This window comes from Macaca fascicularis, chromosome 14 (assembly GCF_037993035.2).
Source record: "Macaca fascicularis isolate 582-1 chromosome 14, T2T-MFA8v1.1".
Taxonomy (NCBI): domain Eukaryota; kingdom Metazoa; phylum Chordata; class Mammalia; order Primates; family Cercopithecidae; genus Macaca; species Macaca fascicularis.
In genome coordinates, this window is record NC_088388.1 from 8,225,438 (window position 1) to 8,241,511 (window position 16,074).

Genomic DNA, 16,074 nt, shown 5'->3' on the forward strand with positions numbered 1-16,074 from the left:
TCCAGACTGGATGACAGAGCAAGACCCTGTCTCAAAAAAAAAAAAAAAAAAAAAAAAGACAAGCCAAAGCCATGAACTCGGAGAAGACTGAAACTCCTAATACTGACAAAGGGAGAGAACTACAAGTCAGTAAGAAAAAGACTGACGAATCAATGGAAAAGTCGGCAAAAGACAGGAACAGACGCTCCATGTTTCTGGAAGAGGAAACACTAATGGATAATAAATATACAAAAATATGCTCAAATCATTAGGAATCAGGGAAATGCAAATTGAAATCAAAATACCATTTTACACCCACAAAATTGGCAAAACTAGGTGTGAGTGAACATGTGGCACGATGGGAACTCATATGCTGCTGGTGGGAGTATCAACTGGTACAATCACTTCAGAAACTATTAGGCATCATCTTTTGAGGCTAAACATATGTGAAGTCCATGATCCAGCAATTTCACTCATTATCAGATGACAAGGGTAAGTTACTTATCTTCCTATGCCTCTGCTCCCTCATCTGAAAAATAAGCATTGTAATAATACCAACTCATAGGGTTGCTCTTAGTGCCCATATATATAAAAGCACTGAGAACACTGCCTGGCCCATTATAAGTTCCTTATACACTAGACAATATTTGCACTGTTCTCATCAGAACCCAAGTGTACACTGTCAGAGGAGGAGACAAATCTGTAAATTCACACAATCAAACGCTATCCGGCAATGAAAGTCAATGAACTAAGCTTAAGCTGCAGAAGACTACCTACAATGTTGTATTACATCAAATTCAAAACCAAGCAAAAATAAATCGTTAATTGTGCAGGAAAATACAAACAGAGTAAAACTTAAAAGAAGAGGATGAAACCTAAATAAAGTGAGGCTGGGATATTTGAAGGAAACAAGGCAAGGATGTCTAGTGCATGGCAAATGACGACAGCTGTAAGATGTGAGGTCAGGCTGGGCATAGAGGCTCACGCCTGTAATCCCAGCATTTTGGGAGGCCGAGGCAAGAGGATCACCTTAGGTCAGGTGTTTGAGAGAGCCTAGCCAACACGGTGAAACCCCATCTCTACAAAAAATACAAAGATTAGCTGGGTGTAGTGGCGGGTGTCTGTAGTGCCAGCTACTCGGGAGGCTGAGGCATGAGAATTGCTTGAACCCGAGACGCGGAGGTTGCAGTGAGTCGAGATCATGCCACTGCACTCCAGCCTGGGCGATAGAGTGAGACTCTGTCTCAAAAATAAAAATAAAAATAAAAATAAGATAAAATAAAATAATAATAATAATAAATGTGAGGTCAGATGCAAACAGAGGCTGGACCATGTAGTAGGGACCTTTATTTTGTTTATGATGGAAAGCCACCGAAGAATTATAAACAAGGGAGTGATAGAAAATGATTTGTGCAAGATCACCCTGCTGCTAGGTGAATAATGGACAAAGAAAGGGGAGGGTGGAAACAGGAAAACCAGTTAGGAGGCTGTGACGTAGCCCAGGAAAGACAGAAAGAAGTTTGTTCTGAAGTAGTAGTAAAGCTGGATTTCAGTGTGGAACTCAAGAACATTGATACAACTGACAGGTCTTGCTGATGATTAACTGAATGTGGGGTACGGGGCAAATAGAAAACTCCAAGATGTTTCTGGACTTTTGGCTTGAGCAACAGGGTGGACAGATGGTGGTGCTGTTTAATGAGACAAAGGAGACTGGGAGAAGTTTTGGGGTGAATAGGGTAGAAAAGTCAGGACATGCAAGTTTGAGATGTCTTAAATATCTGAGTAGAAAACTGAAGTACTATTAGGCCAGCAGATTATAAGTTTTGATCTCAAGGGAAAGATCAGCCTAGAGAGACAGATTTAGGAGTTGAGGCATAGAGATGGTATTCAAAGCAATGGGACTGGCTGAGATCTTCCAGAGGAGAGTTGAGGTAGAAAGGAGAATAGGCCAAGAATGGGACCCTGGGTATTCCAAGGCTTAGAAGTCTGGCAGAGGAGAAGCGTTCAGCAAAGGAAACTGAGGAGCTGCCGATGAGGGAGGAAAACCGGAAGGACGTGCTTTCACAACTTAGAGAAGAAAGTAGTCGAGAAGATGCGTCAGATGCTGCCGAGGAGTGGAATAAGCTGAGGACAGAAAACTCATCACCGGATCTGGCAGAATGAAGACTACTGGTGACTACAATACTAGACATTTCAGTGGAGCAGGAAAAACATTTGACTAAAGGATCTTTCCTTCTTAGGAAGATAATCAGTTGCAGATGAAAGTGAGGACAGAGGACAAGATTTCAAGCTCCAACAAAGGGCATGCTGTACAGCAGAAGGAACCAGCACCTGCAGCTTGGTCTCCACACTGGCCAGCAGTGAGGCCACCAACTCCATTTCTAGCACAGCTTGTTAAGATGTTGGGACCACATGTTCTCCTCTAAGATCTCTTGTGGTTCTGAGGATTCCCGGTTAAGAGAGAAGTGAAGTTTCACCTGAGAATATAGGGAAGAGACATGAAGAGGGACCTGAATGTAATGTCAACAAACTATAAACAATGTCTTAAAACTGTTATTTAAAAAAAATGTTAGAAGGCCAGGTGTGGTGGCTCACACCTGTAAATTCCTGCACTTTGGGAGGCCGAGGCAGGAGGATCACTTGAGCTCAGGGGTTCAAGACCAGCCTGGGCAACATAACGAGACTTCGTCTTTACCAAAAAAAAAAAAAATAAAAAAAAAAAAAAAATATATATATATATATATATATACACACACATATTTAGAGACAGTGATCTCACTATGTTGCCCAGGCTGGATATGAACTCCTGGGCTCAAAGGATTCTCCTGCCTCAGCCTCCCCAGTAGCTGGGACTATATTCACAAATGAAAATATATATTTTTAAATAGATCTGGTGTCACTCTAGAACTACATACAAGAAAAATGACATAGCACACAAGTGCCCAGAAAGGTTCAATTATGTCCTACCATATCATTACCCCAGGGTCACTGTGCTGTTTTTGAAATCATATAGATCAGGAGTTGATCTGTATCATCTCTGTAACAAGACTTGAGTGATGAAATGAAAAACGCACATGTAAGAAATCTTTAACTCTGCAGAGTTCGAAAGCCGCACAACATCAATGACTAAATAAGAAGATTTTTGCTCCTTTTCCCAATTATGGAGGCATTACATCCAGATTCTGCCACTTCCCATGAACCGAAGAGCCAGGACAGGAAACACCAACTTGTGATTTCACTCTTTCCTTTCTTACTTGCATTCTCTCCTCACTTGACTCCCCTCCCACAAAGTTCAGCTTCTGACAGTATTACAATGCTTAAACAGAATAAGAAAACTGCAATTTGGACTCAAGATGTCTTTATCTACAAAGACAATTAACATTTTTAAAAATAGGTCACGGAAGCCGAAACAACTTGCTATTTTACCTTTAAATGGTACATTTTAAAGCACTGTATAACCAGCTGAGGTTTTCTGACCAGAGATAATTCCATCTTTCTCTGATCTATCTATCCCACCTCAAGGCAAGACCTATATTTTGCTTCAGAAACAAACAGCTGCATTCAGAGACAGAAAACAAAATAATCCTTAGACATTCCTGATAAAGGACTTCACGGACAGAAAATACCATTATCTTACTGTTTGAAACCAGAAGACTTTGATTCAAATAACAATACACATCACATCATAGCTACCTATTCAAAGATCTTCCACCTTGAAAAGAATAATTCTGGGATATGAATGAGCATCTTTAAGTCCACTGTTGAGACCCCAATACAGGAAATATAAATTTTAGACCTAAGATTTGAATAATCGTCTAGCTTTGTATCAGAAATGTTAGCAGCAATACAAAAACAAACTAAGTATGGTCTCCAGGTAATTATAAATGTTGGGTGTGACTGAGCTACTGGGATAGGAGAGCATCAGATCAGACTACCAATAACTTTTTTTTTTTTTTTTTTGAGACAGGGTCTCCCTCTGTCGCCCAGGCTGAAGTGCAGTGGAACGATCTCAGCTCACTGCAACCTCTGCCCACCTCATTCAAGCAGTTCTCTCACCTTAGCCTCCCTGAGTAGCTAAGACTACATGCACACACCACCACACCCAACTAATTTCTGTATTGTTTGGTAGAGATGGTGTTTCACCATGTTGGCCAAGCTGGTCTCAAACTCCTGATCTCAAGTGATCCAACCACCTCGATCTCCCAAGGTTCTGGGATTACAGGTATGAGCCACCACACCCGGCCACCAATAACTATTTTTAAGGAGAACTTACTTGTATCACTTTTAGATTTCTAGTTTTTCTCCAGTGGCAAATTTAATAACCATACTCAGTCTTCAAATTTTCCAAATAAAAAGGGTCATTTTATTATACCCATCAGGATTGTTGATATCTAAAATGGTATCTTTGACTTCTCCAACCCCACATTTACTGCGGATAAAATTTTAACATTGCTTACTTGGTTTCACATAATAGACACATTAGTCTTAGCAAATATATTTTTGCATATGTACATAAAATAATTTTCCTATTGACAACTTCAAATTATGCCTTATTTTCATCTCCTAAAGCTGCCACAACAAATTACCACAAACTTGGTGGTTTAAAACAACAATAATTTATTCTCTCATAGCTCTGGAGGCCAGAAGAGCAACACCAAGGTGCAGGCAGGGCTGTGTGGCCTGTAAAGGCTCTAAGGGAGCATCCTGCCTGGCCCCTTCCAGCCCCTAGTGGCTGCTGGGAATCCTGGGCATTCTTGGCCCTGTCACTCCAACCTTGGCCCCTGTTTTCACACAGCCTTTCTCCCGTTTCTGTATCTTAAAACTCTCTCTCCGTCGTCTTATAAGAACATCAGGCCAGGCGCAGTGGCTCAGGCCTATAATCCCAGCACTTTGGGAGGCCGAAGTAGGCAGATCATCTAAGATCAGGAGTTACAGACCAGCCTGGTCAACATGGAGAAACCCTGTCTCTACTAAAAATACAAAAATTAGCCTGGCCTGGTGGTGGGTGCCTGTAATCCCAGCTACTGGGAAGGCTGCGGGAGGAGAATCATTTGAACCTGGGAGGCAGAGGTTGCAGTGAGCTGAGATCGCAAAACTGCACTCCAGCCTGGGCGACAGAGACACTGTCTCAAAACAACAACAACAACAAAAAAAATCAGTCATTAGATTTCAGGTGTATCCTCAATCCAAGATGATCTCATCTTCAAAGACTCTCGATCCAACTAAGGTCACCTTCCTAAGTACCAGGGGTTAGGGCTGGAACATAACTTTTTGAGGGTCAATATTCAACCCATGACACCAATTAATATCCATCAGGCTGGGCTTCTAAAATAATGCGTGCTTGCCTCTCATAGTAATCATCACATTCCTCTTGGAATCCAACCTGACTGTGGAAAAGCTTTTATTTATAGGAAGTCAATAGTGAATCTCTCGAGGCTGTGAATGCTCACTCTCTAATTTATCTGTTTTGCAAATCAGAGTAAGGGTTTTTCCGTAGGAAAAAAAAAAGTAGCCAATTGAATTTCTACTTACTTTTCTGGCTGAGATTTCAAGTGGGAATTTATTCATTGTCCCAATGAAATTAGAGTAATAGGATCATTTTTTTTTTTTTTTTTTTGAGACGGAGTCTCACTCTGTCGCCCAGGCTGGAGTGCAGTGGCCGGATCTCAGCTCACTGCAAGCTCCACCTCCCGGGTTTATGCCATTCTCCTGCCTCAGCCTCCCGAGTAGCTGGGACTACAGGCGCCCACCACCACACCCGGCTAGTTTTTTTGTATTATTTTAGTAGAGACGGGGTTTCACCGTGTTAGCCAGGATGATCTCAATCTCCTGACCTCGTGATCCACCCGTCTCGGCCTCCCAAAGTGCTGGGATTACAGGCTTGAGCCACCACGCCCGGCCAGGATCATTTTTTATTACCAACAATATAGACATTCTTATCTTTTACTTGAGTTTTAAACCACAAATTTGTTCACTTTTTTCCCCAATTGCCCAGGAAGAAATTATTTTCCAGTTAGCTAGGGGGAACTGATTCCCCCTGCTCAAGTTACAATCTCCTGTGGACAAGTTATAACTAGCTCTACTTCAGTTTCCTTTCTCCACTCTAGTGCCTTCTTTATTTTTATTTGGTGTTTTTATTTTTGTTTTAGAGATAGATTCTTGCTCTGTCCCTCGGGCTGTAGTACAGTAGTGTGATCTCGGCTCACTGCAGCTTTGAACTCCTGGGCTCTGACAATCCTAACCCTCTTAGCCTCCTGAGTAGCTGAAATGACAGGTGCATGCCACCACGCCGGCTAATTTTTTTCTAGTGCCTTTAAGACATCTGCCAGGTCATGCAAATTACGTATTTGTGTATGTTTGTTTATCCCCTGTAGCACTTCTTGCCTGCCGGCACCACTCATTAGTGCTATATATATATATATATATTCTCTATTTCAGAGGTAAATGAAATTTCTTTAAACCTTGGCCATACACACAGAGAGAATAACAGCAACAACACATACACTTACCTCTGACTTGCCTATTCTAGATGCTCTACATATATTAGCATCCTTTATCCTCACTAAGTGAGGGGTACTATTAGCCACATCTTACAGATGAGCAAACTGAGAGAGATGAACAGAGATTAAAAAACAGTGCGACCCGAATATGAACCCAGGTAGGTGGCTTCAGAGTCCATGTTCTTAACCACAATGCAAGCAAGACCGTCTCTGAGGGATGTGCCCAGATGCTAACACTGCTCTATTAGTGGTGAAGTGACAGTTGAGTTTTTTAAAAATGCTTTTTGGTCAGGTGCAGTGGCTCACACCTATAATCCCAGCACTTTGGGAGGCCGAGGCAGGAGGATCGCTTGAGGCTAGGAGTTCAAGACCAGCCTGGGCAACATAATGAGATGTCATCCCCACCCTCACTCCCCTGCCAAAAAAAAAAAAAAATCAGCCAGGCATGGTGGCACATGCCTGTAGTCCTAGCTAATTGGGAGGCTGAGGTGGGAGAATCATTCGAGCCCAGGAGATTGAGGATGCAGTGAGTCATGCTGGGGCTACCATACTCCATCCTGGCCGAGGGACCTCATCTCAAAAAAAAAAAAAAAAACAGCTTTACTATATATCCCACATTTCCTATAAAGATCATGTATTAAATTTTTTTAATCAGGAAAACATTTTTTAAACAAAACTTTCACAATTTGTGGGGGTATAACATCATAATGGCAAACATATAACACTGTAAGTCAGATACTGCTATGTGCAATGTATATAATTTAATCCTAAAACAATTATAATCTTTATTTTATATTTGAGAAAACTGAGGTGCAGAACAGTTCAGTAGCTTAGCTGAGGTCATGTAGGTAGTAGGTGTCAGCCAGGATCTAGCACCAATCTGTGTTAACTAGGTTAGGCTGCCTAAATTAGATATAAAACTTCGGTGCCAAACTCCAATTTGAATTATAGTCACACTGCACAAATGTGCTGAAGGACAGAGAACACGTCCAATCTTACTCGAATCCAACTCCTAGCACAGTGGTTTAAAAGAAAACAGGAAATGTGTAGCTTATTTAATTAAACTATAACCTTTACCAATCAATATAAATATACTAAGGGGAGAAAATAAATCTGCTTCACCACACTAAGTATTAAAAAACCCAAGTGTTTTCATTCTAACAGACTTCTTAATTGGACAGTACTAGCCCAGATTAAAGGGCATTTAAATTACCCCTTTCTAAACAGTTTCACAAATGCAGAATATTTTTTCCCTCTGCCACTGGATGTGCTGGGCATGTTGCCAGATCTTTTTCTAATTAGGTCCTGTGGTTAATTTCTTAATCTGTTAGCGTTTCCTTACAGTTTGTTAAATGTGAAGATAGTTGGACTTTTCCCACTGTTTCTGTGAAAGCGGAGTAATCTTCCATATCAGTCTCATCAGGGTGGATTGATAAACATTAAACAGCTGCCATCCAGATGAAGGTTTCTTTGCAGTTCTTTTGTTCTTAGAATATACCTCATTTGGAATAAGACTACCATGTTCAGTTTGGACCAACCAGAATCAGCCCCTGAGCTAGGGAGAGGCTCCACTTGTGACATGACTATACATTTGTTTTCACCTTTTTCATTGTTTGTTAAAAGATCAATTGACTTTCTGATAGGAAAGATGGCAATTTACTGTACAGGCCTTTATTTTTGTTCCTTCCCCCCCATATATGAAAATTATGTTTTTGTTTTCAGTGTTTTAACTCGTAACTTTTGTAACTTTAAATGTTTTAAGTATATTTTTCTTTCTGGTTCCTCTAATGCCACTACCTTTAGTTTTTCTCCTCCTGGCTAAAAGTTGAAAAATAATGAATAGCATTTATTTATCATTATATAAATACTGTGATTGTAACCCTACAAATCTAAGTACAGTTGTTCCTCAGTGCCAACTGGGGATTGGATCCAGGAACCCCAGGGTTACTAAAATCTGAGATGCTCAAGTCCTGTATGTAAAATGGCATAGTATTTGCATACAACCTATCATAGTTAGTAATAATAGTGGTATTATTTGAAAATATTATATACAGTATAGGATAAAGCAAATAAGTAGTTACGTTAAATATAAGTTCACAACATACGTCAGTTTTAAAGGTAGCTGTGGAACTAGCGCATCATTCTAAAAACAGGTGCATAAAGGGAAAGGGCCAAGCCCTTCATCACGTTTGGCTTGCTGACTCACTCTACTCATGGCTATACAACAGCTGCTGCAACTCCTGTCATCACATCCTCAACCACACACCAACATCCAGAGGCAGAAAATAAGGACTTTCTTTTCTTTTTTAAAATATAATTTGTATTTGTATCAACGTATCAGGTGGGTAGACATTTTTAAAAAAACAAACAGTTGTACTAAAAGGCTTGATCAACAAAGAAAAGTCTCCTCTTTCATCCTGAAGCCATCCTCACAGGGTTAACAAGAATTCTGGAGAGAAATATAGTCATTAATAAGCACTAATTAGGCTGCACTTTGGCCCATTTCCTGGTAACTGGAAGTCACACCACACTAGATACCATCTGCATCCCCATTGTTCCTCCTGATAGAATTTCTCCTGTTAGAATCATAAGGCTTTTAAAAATTAAGATATTTTTCAGATTCTGAATTTCAGTGGAACAACTGACACAACCAGTTTGAAGACCCTCCACAAAGAACAAATCAGGATGAGAACACAATTTCTTCATCTCCCTGTCCCACGACTTCACCCTGCACTCGTTAGCCAATCACCAATCTCCACACTTCGGCTCACTCCAAAACCCTTAAAATCCCTAGCCCTGAACTCCTGGGGAGATGGATTTTAGGCTTCCTTCCATCTTGTTTCCTTGTTCGGCAGCACTATGATAAAACGCCATGTCTCAGGATATTGATGCCGCGTACTGGGCAACAAATCTATTACGATTACAATCCCTCCCCACTTCCCAGTGGCAACTAATCCCTTTCAACTCTTTCGGTATTCACCTTTGTATTTCTTTTTTTTTTTTTTTTTTTGAGACGGAGTCTCGCTCTGTTGCCCAGGCTGGAGTGCTGTGGCCGAATCTCAGCTCACTGCAAGCTCCACCTCCCGGGTTCCCGCCATTCTCCTGCCTCAGCCTCCCAAGTAGCTGGGACTACAGGCGCCCGCCACCTCGCCCGGCTAGTTTTTTGTATTTTTTAGTAGAGACGGGGTTTCACCGTGTTAGCCAGGATGGTCTCGATCTCCTGACCTCGTGATCCGCCCGTCTCGGCCTCCCAAAGTGCTGGGATTACAGGCTTGAGCCACCGCGCCCGGCCTCACCTTTGTATTTCTAAATAACGTAAATAATGAATAATCTAAAGACAGATTTAAGCATTCAAATAAAGCTTTTATCTAAGTTTTTCAATTTTAGACATTATCTACTGCATTCCTCCTACATAAAATTAAGATCTAGCTCTCTGACACCATGCAAAGACACACATGCTACCATTCCTTCATCTTCCCAAGAGTTGTGTGGTAATATTTTATTGAACCAATATTCAGTATTTATATGACTATGACTATGTAAATACTATCCGGTTTAGTTATATGGCATGCTATATTTCTTTCCTTATATAGCTTTAAAAATATTTTGGAGATGCCTTTTTCTTTTGGACTTTTTAATTTTTAAATTTTCCAAGAGAACTAAAAAATTCTTCCCCATACAATTACATTATATAGTCTCTGAGTCTCATTTCTCATAGGAGACATCTCTCCTAGGACCCATCTCTCTCCTAGGACTGGGCCAAGTAAATACTTGTCATCCTGGGACTTTTCCTCGCCAATACCTTGAGTTTTCCCTGTGAAAAGGGGGTCCTGGGTTGAATCCCTTTTCCTGGATTCCACATCGTCCTTCCTTAGTTTACTCTCTAGTCTTGGAAGATCACATCCTCTAGATATTCTGAGAAAAAGCAGACAGCAGGAAAATATTTTGAGACCCTGAATTTCATTATTATTTTTTTTTGAGATGGAGTCTTGTTCTGTCACCCCAGTTGGAGGGCAGTGGCAGGATCTCGGCTCACTGCAGCTTCTGCCTCCCAGGTTCAAGTGATTCTCCTGACTCAGCCTCCCTCGTAGCTGGGATTATAGGCATATACCACCATGCCTGGCTAATTTTTGCATTGGCACGATCTCGGCTCACTGCAACCTCTGCCTCCCGGGTTCAGGCCATTCTCCTGCCTCAGCCTCCTGAGTAGCTGGGACTACAGGCGCCCGCCACCAGGCCCGATTAATTTCTTTTTCCTTTTTCTTTTTTTGTATTTTTAGTAGAGACAGGGTTTCACCGTGTTAGGCAGGATGGTCTCGATCTCCTGACCTCATGATCCGCCTGCCTTGGCCTTCCAAAGTGCTGGGATTATAGGCATGAGTCACCGCGCCCGGCCTTAATTTTTGTATTTTTAGTAGGGACGGGGTTTCACTATCTTGGTCAGGCTGGTCTCGAACTCCTGACCTCAGGTGATCCACCTGCCTTGGCCTCCCAAAGTGCTGGGATTATAGGTGTGAGCCACTATGCCCGGCCGAGACCCTGCATTTCTGAAAACATTTTTCACTCTTGATTTGACAGTTTGACTAGGTATAGAATTACAGACTGAAAATTTTTGCATCAGGCTTTAGATGGCATTAATCTATTATCTTTTAGATCCCAGTGCTATTGCTAAATGGTCTAATGTCACTCGTTTTAGATCAGTTTTATGTGACTTTTCTCTCTGATGCCTTTAAAATCTGTCACCAGTGTCATAAAATTTCATAACAATGTGTTGAGGGTCTTTTTCATCACTTTTTTCATTCTGGACACTGGGTGAGCTCTTATCCATCTGAGACATTTTTGGGGAAAACCTCATGTTGCTTTTTAAATAATGCCTTGTCCTTCACCTTTCTAGACTCCAACAGTCATATGTTGGACCTCCTAGGTATCCTTTAATTTTCTTTCTTCTTCCACTTATTGTCTGTATCTTTGACCAACTGCTTTACTTTACCCTCTCTGCCATCCAGGTTGGAGTGTGGTGGTGTGGTCATAGCTCACTGCAGCTTAGAACTCCTGAGCTCACGTAATGCTCCCACCTCAGCCACCCAAGTACTTAGGACTAGGGGTGTGCCCCACCACATCTAGCTAATTTTTTCTATTTTTGTAGAGATAGGGTATTGCCATATTTCACAGGCTGGTCTTAAAGTCCTGGCCTCAAGTGATCCTTCTGCACTGGCCTCCCAAAGTGTTGGGATTACAGTTGTAAGCCACCACGCCCGGCCTATCTTCCAACTGCTTTACTGCAATCTTGACTTGGTGAGATTTTTCAATTTTCAAGAACATTCTTGAATAGTTCCTTTACATGGCATCCTGCTCTTGTTTCCTTGATGTAACATCATATCTCTTTGAGGAATTTGTTTTTCAAAGTGCAGGCCGCGCACAGTGGCTCACACCTGTAGTCCCAGCACTTTGGGAGGCCAAAGCCAGTGGATCACTTGAGCTCAGGAGTTCAAGACTAGTCTGGGCAACATGGCAAAACCTTGTCTCTACAAAAAATACAAAAAAACTAGCCAGGTGTAGTGGCGCGTATCTGTAATCCCAGTTACTCGGGAGGCTGAGGTAAGAAGATCACTTGAGTCCAGGGGAAGGAGGCTGCAGAGAGCCAAGATTGTGATCATGCCACTGCACTCCAGCCTGGGCAACAGAGCCAGACCCTGTCTCAAAAAACAAAAAAGATACTAAAGAGCTAACTAGAAATTCTACGTGGATGAGCACCTCTTGCTTACTGTGGACCTCACAGTATGTGATGGGATAAGGAAATTCTAAATACCATGTTTGTTTGGTTTTTTTCCCATAGGCTAGTCAATTTCCCCAGAGAAAAATGTGATAATGTCCTGGCTGAGGGGCTTATAAACAAGTGTTCTGGGAGCCAAGGATGGGTCAGTTGCTCTGAGGTAAGTCTTTCAGTGTCTTGGTGGGCAGAGATGGTGTCTGTGATAACAAGCCCGACAGCCAGGACAGTAGGAACCAAGACAGGAAGGTAGGTGGAAAGATGTGGCTGAATATGCAGACTTCAACTTGATCTACTATTTTGGGTAAGAAACCTGCCTCCCACCCTCATTTATAACAGGATTTCTCCAGGTTAGGCTTTGACACATATATTCTTTGGGGATGGGGATCTGGGGTGCTAACTCTTCCACATTCACACTCTCAACTCATTTTCCATTTTCAGCCCCAGTGTACATCCTATATTCACAGGTACCTAAAACCTATCTAAGAACGTGGCCCACATGTGGCTGAAAACAGGATTGCTTCCTGTTAGCTTCCTCCACTGCAAATACTTAGTGGAGCAGATAAAGTTGAAAACTAAATTACTCATCATATATGTACCTACATTTCAGTTTTCAAAATTTTGTAGGGAAAAATTCTGGCCCACTGCAATCTCCTCTTCCGATCTCTTCAAGAAAATTCCTTTACTGTCATTTTAGTGAGGTTGGGGAGGGAGAAAATATAATCTATCCCATTTCTCCATCTTTTCTAAAAGTCCCTCCTGACCCTGAAGACGTCTGTTCACTTGTCATTGGTCACAACTTGGTAACATGTACCATCCCACGTAATTGAGGGGAGACAAAATTATCAAACAAAGCAAAATGACCAGAACTTGGGGTCAGAACATTCTTCCTAGAAGAACATCACCACAAAGAGGAATCTGATACCTGAAAAAGAAAGAAGTTCTGGGAAAGAGAATAAGCAACCTAAAGTATAATCATCACCTAGTGAGTGAACAGCTGCCTTTATTAAACCATGGAAAGATGTTTTTAAAAATCAACTTTAGGCCAGGCGCAGTGGCTCACGTCTGTAATCCCAGCACTTTGAGAGACCAAGATGGGAGGATCACTTAAGGCCAGGAGTTCGAGACCAGCCTGGCCAACATAGTGAAACCCCATCTCTACTAAAAACACAAAAATTAGCTGGGCATGGTGGTGCGTGCCTGTAATCCCAGCTGCGGGAGGCAGGAGAATCGCTTGAACCCAGGGGGCAGAGGTTGCAGTGAGCCGAGATCACACACCAATGCACTCCACCCTGGGGGACAGAGTGAGACTCTGTCTTAAACAAACAAACAAACAAAAAATACACACACACACACACACACACACATAAAATTTAAAAAAAGAAGAAACAACTTTCTGGAGGATATAATTTACAGACAATAAAATTTACATACAACATACCAGTGTAAACACCCCCACAATAAAGATGCAAAAGCGTTTTCATCGCCCATGAAAGTTCCTTTACGCCCAAGCCCCAGGCAACCACTCCTCTGTTTTCTTGTCACTATCCACTGGTTTGCACCTTTGAGATTTTTGTGTGAATATACAGCATGTACACCTCTGGGTCTGGTTTCTTTCACAAAGCATGTTTTTGAGCCAGATTCATGCTGTCTAGAGCTCCTTTTTCCTGCTCAGAGCTCTCACTGGACTGGGACAGCACAGTTTGTTCATCCATTCGCCTGATGAGTCCCCGGATTGTTTCCAGCCTTTGGCCATCATGCATAACGTTGCTATGAACACTCATTAAGAAGCCTCTGCCTTTTCATTCCTCTCAGATAAAAATCTAGGCATGGAATTACTGTATCCTTGGGTAACTGCTGTTTAACTTTAAAACAAAGTACTGTTTTCTAAACTAGCCCTACTTTACATTCTCAACAGAAGATATGAAAGTTCTGCTTGTGCCACACACTTGCCAACACCTGGCACTATCAGTCTCTTAAATTTTAGCCGTCTGTAGAGGGTAAAGAGTGGTAGTTCATTATGGCTGGAAATTGCTTTTCTCTGATGATTAATAATGTGAGTATTTTATGTAGCTCCTGGCCATTGTTTTGTCTTACTTTGTGAAGCATACTTTGAAATCTTTTGTGCATTTAAAAACTGGGGTTATTATTATTGAATTGTAAGAGTTCTTTACAGTCCTTTGTCAGATTTATCTATTGTAAACATTTTATCCCATATTGCACATTTTCTTCACTCCTTCCTGAAGAGCAAACATTTTAATTTTGATAAAGTTCAATTTAGCATTCATTTATTTTATGGTGTGTGCTTTTTGTATCCTACTTAGAAAATCTTTTCACACCCAGAAGTCACATGAACCTTTTCCCCTATAATTTTTCCAGAAGCTTTATAGTTTTAACTCTTTTAGGACTTTGGTCCGTTTTGAGCTTTCTGGGCAGCATATAAGGTGTGGGTTAATGTTCGTTTTCTTCCACACAGATATTTAGTTGCTGTTGTACCATGTGTTGAAAAGATGTTCCTTTCCTCATTGAATTGCCTCAGGACCTTTGCTGCAAATCAATTGTCTATTTACGTGTGGACCTATTTCTGGATTCCATCTTCTCATTTATGTACATGTCTATTCTTTTGCCAGTATCACAGCCTTGAGGTGCTGTAAAAGTCAGTCCTCAATTTTTGCTGGCTTTGCCAGTTCTAAGTACTCTGCATTCCATACACATTTTAGAACCAGCTTTTCAATTTCTACAAAAAAAATACAGCAGGAGTTTTGATTGAGAATGTACTGCATCTACAGATGAATTTGTAGAAAATTGATTATTTATGATACTGAGATTTCCAATCCACAAGCCTATTTATACTAATATTTTGTAGTTTTCAGTATGTAAGTTTTATATACATTTTGTTAAATTTATCCCTAGTACTTATGTATTTGGATGATATAGCAAGTGGAACACTATACTTACAATTTTTTTTCCCGGCTCTCTGTTTTTCTTGGTATTCTGATCAAAATTTAAATGGTTTTCTTGATATACTGAACTTGTATGCTCTTACAGTAGTGAGATCCTACTGTATCTTGCTAAACTCACTGACCAGTCCTAGTAGCCTTTTTATTTTTATTTTTCAGAGACAGGGTCTCGCTCTGTTCCCAGGCTGGAGGGCAGTGGTGCTATCATAGCTCACTGCAGCTTTGAATTCCCAAGCTCAAGCAACTCTCTTGCCTCAGCCTCTAGAGCAGCTAGGGCTACAGGTGTGCACCACTACAACGAGCTAATTTTTAAAACATTTTTGCAGAGACGAGATCTCACTATGTTGCCCAGGCTGGTCTTAAATTCCCAGCCTCAAGCAATACTCCTGCCTTGGACTCCCAAAGCACTGGGATTACGGAAGCGAGCCACTGCACCTGGTTCAGTATTTTGAAGCTCTGTTATCAGGGACATATACATTTAAGATTTTTATAGCTCTGTAAGATACTGACCCTTTTATCATTATAAAGTACTCTTCATCTCTAACAATATTCCTCGTCTTAAAGTTTATTTCATTAAATGTTAACATCACCACTTCAGCTTTCTTACGCATATTCTTTTCATGGTATAATCTTTTTCCATCCTTTTACTTTTAACCTGTGTCTCTGTGTTTAAAGTGTGTCTCTTCTAAGCAGGTAAAATATACAAATCTTACAACAGTAAATTTCCATTTGCCCTGCCCCATCTTAGTGCTATTGTTGTCATAATTACACCTATATATACATTATATGTTTAAAAGGTTTTTTATTTTTTAGGTAGAGAAAAGGTCTCACCATGTTGCCCAAGCTGGCCTCAAACTTCTGGGCT

General features: G+C 41.1%; 1 protein-coding gene across 3 annotated transcripts in view; it reads right to left on the reverse strand.

The window, feature by feature from the left end:
• The window catches only part of PACS1 (phosphofurin acidic cluster sorting protein 1), a 174,679-nt gene that overhangs the window by 76,504 nt on the left and 82,101 nt on the right, over positions 1–16,074 (reverse strand). The window lies entirely within an intron of this gene.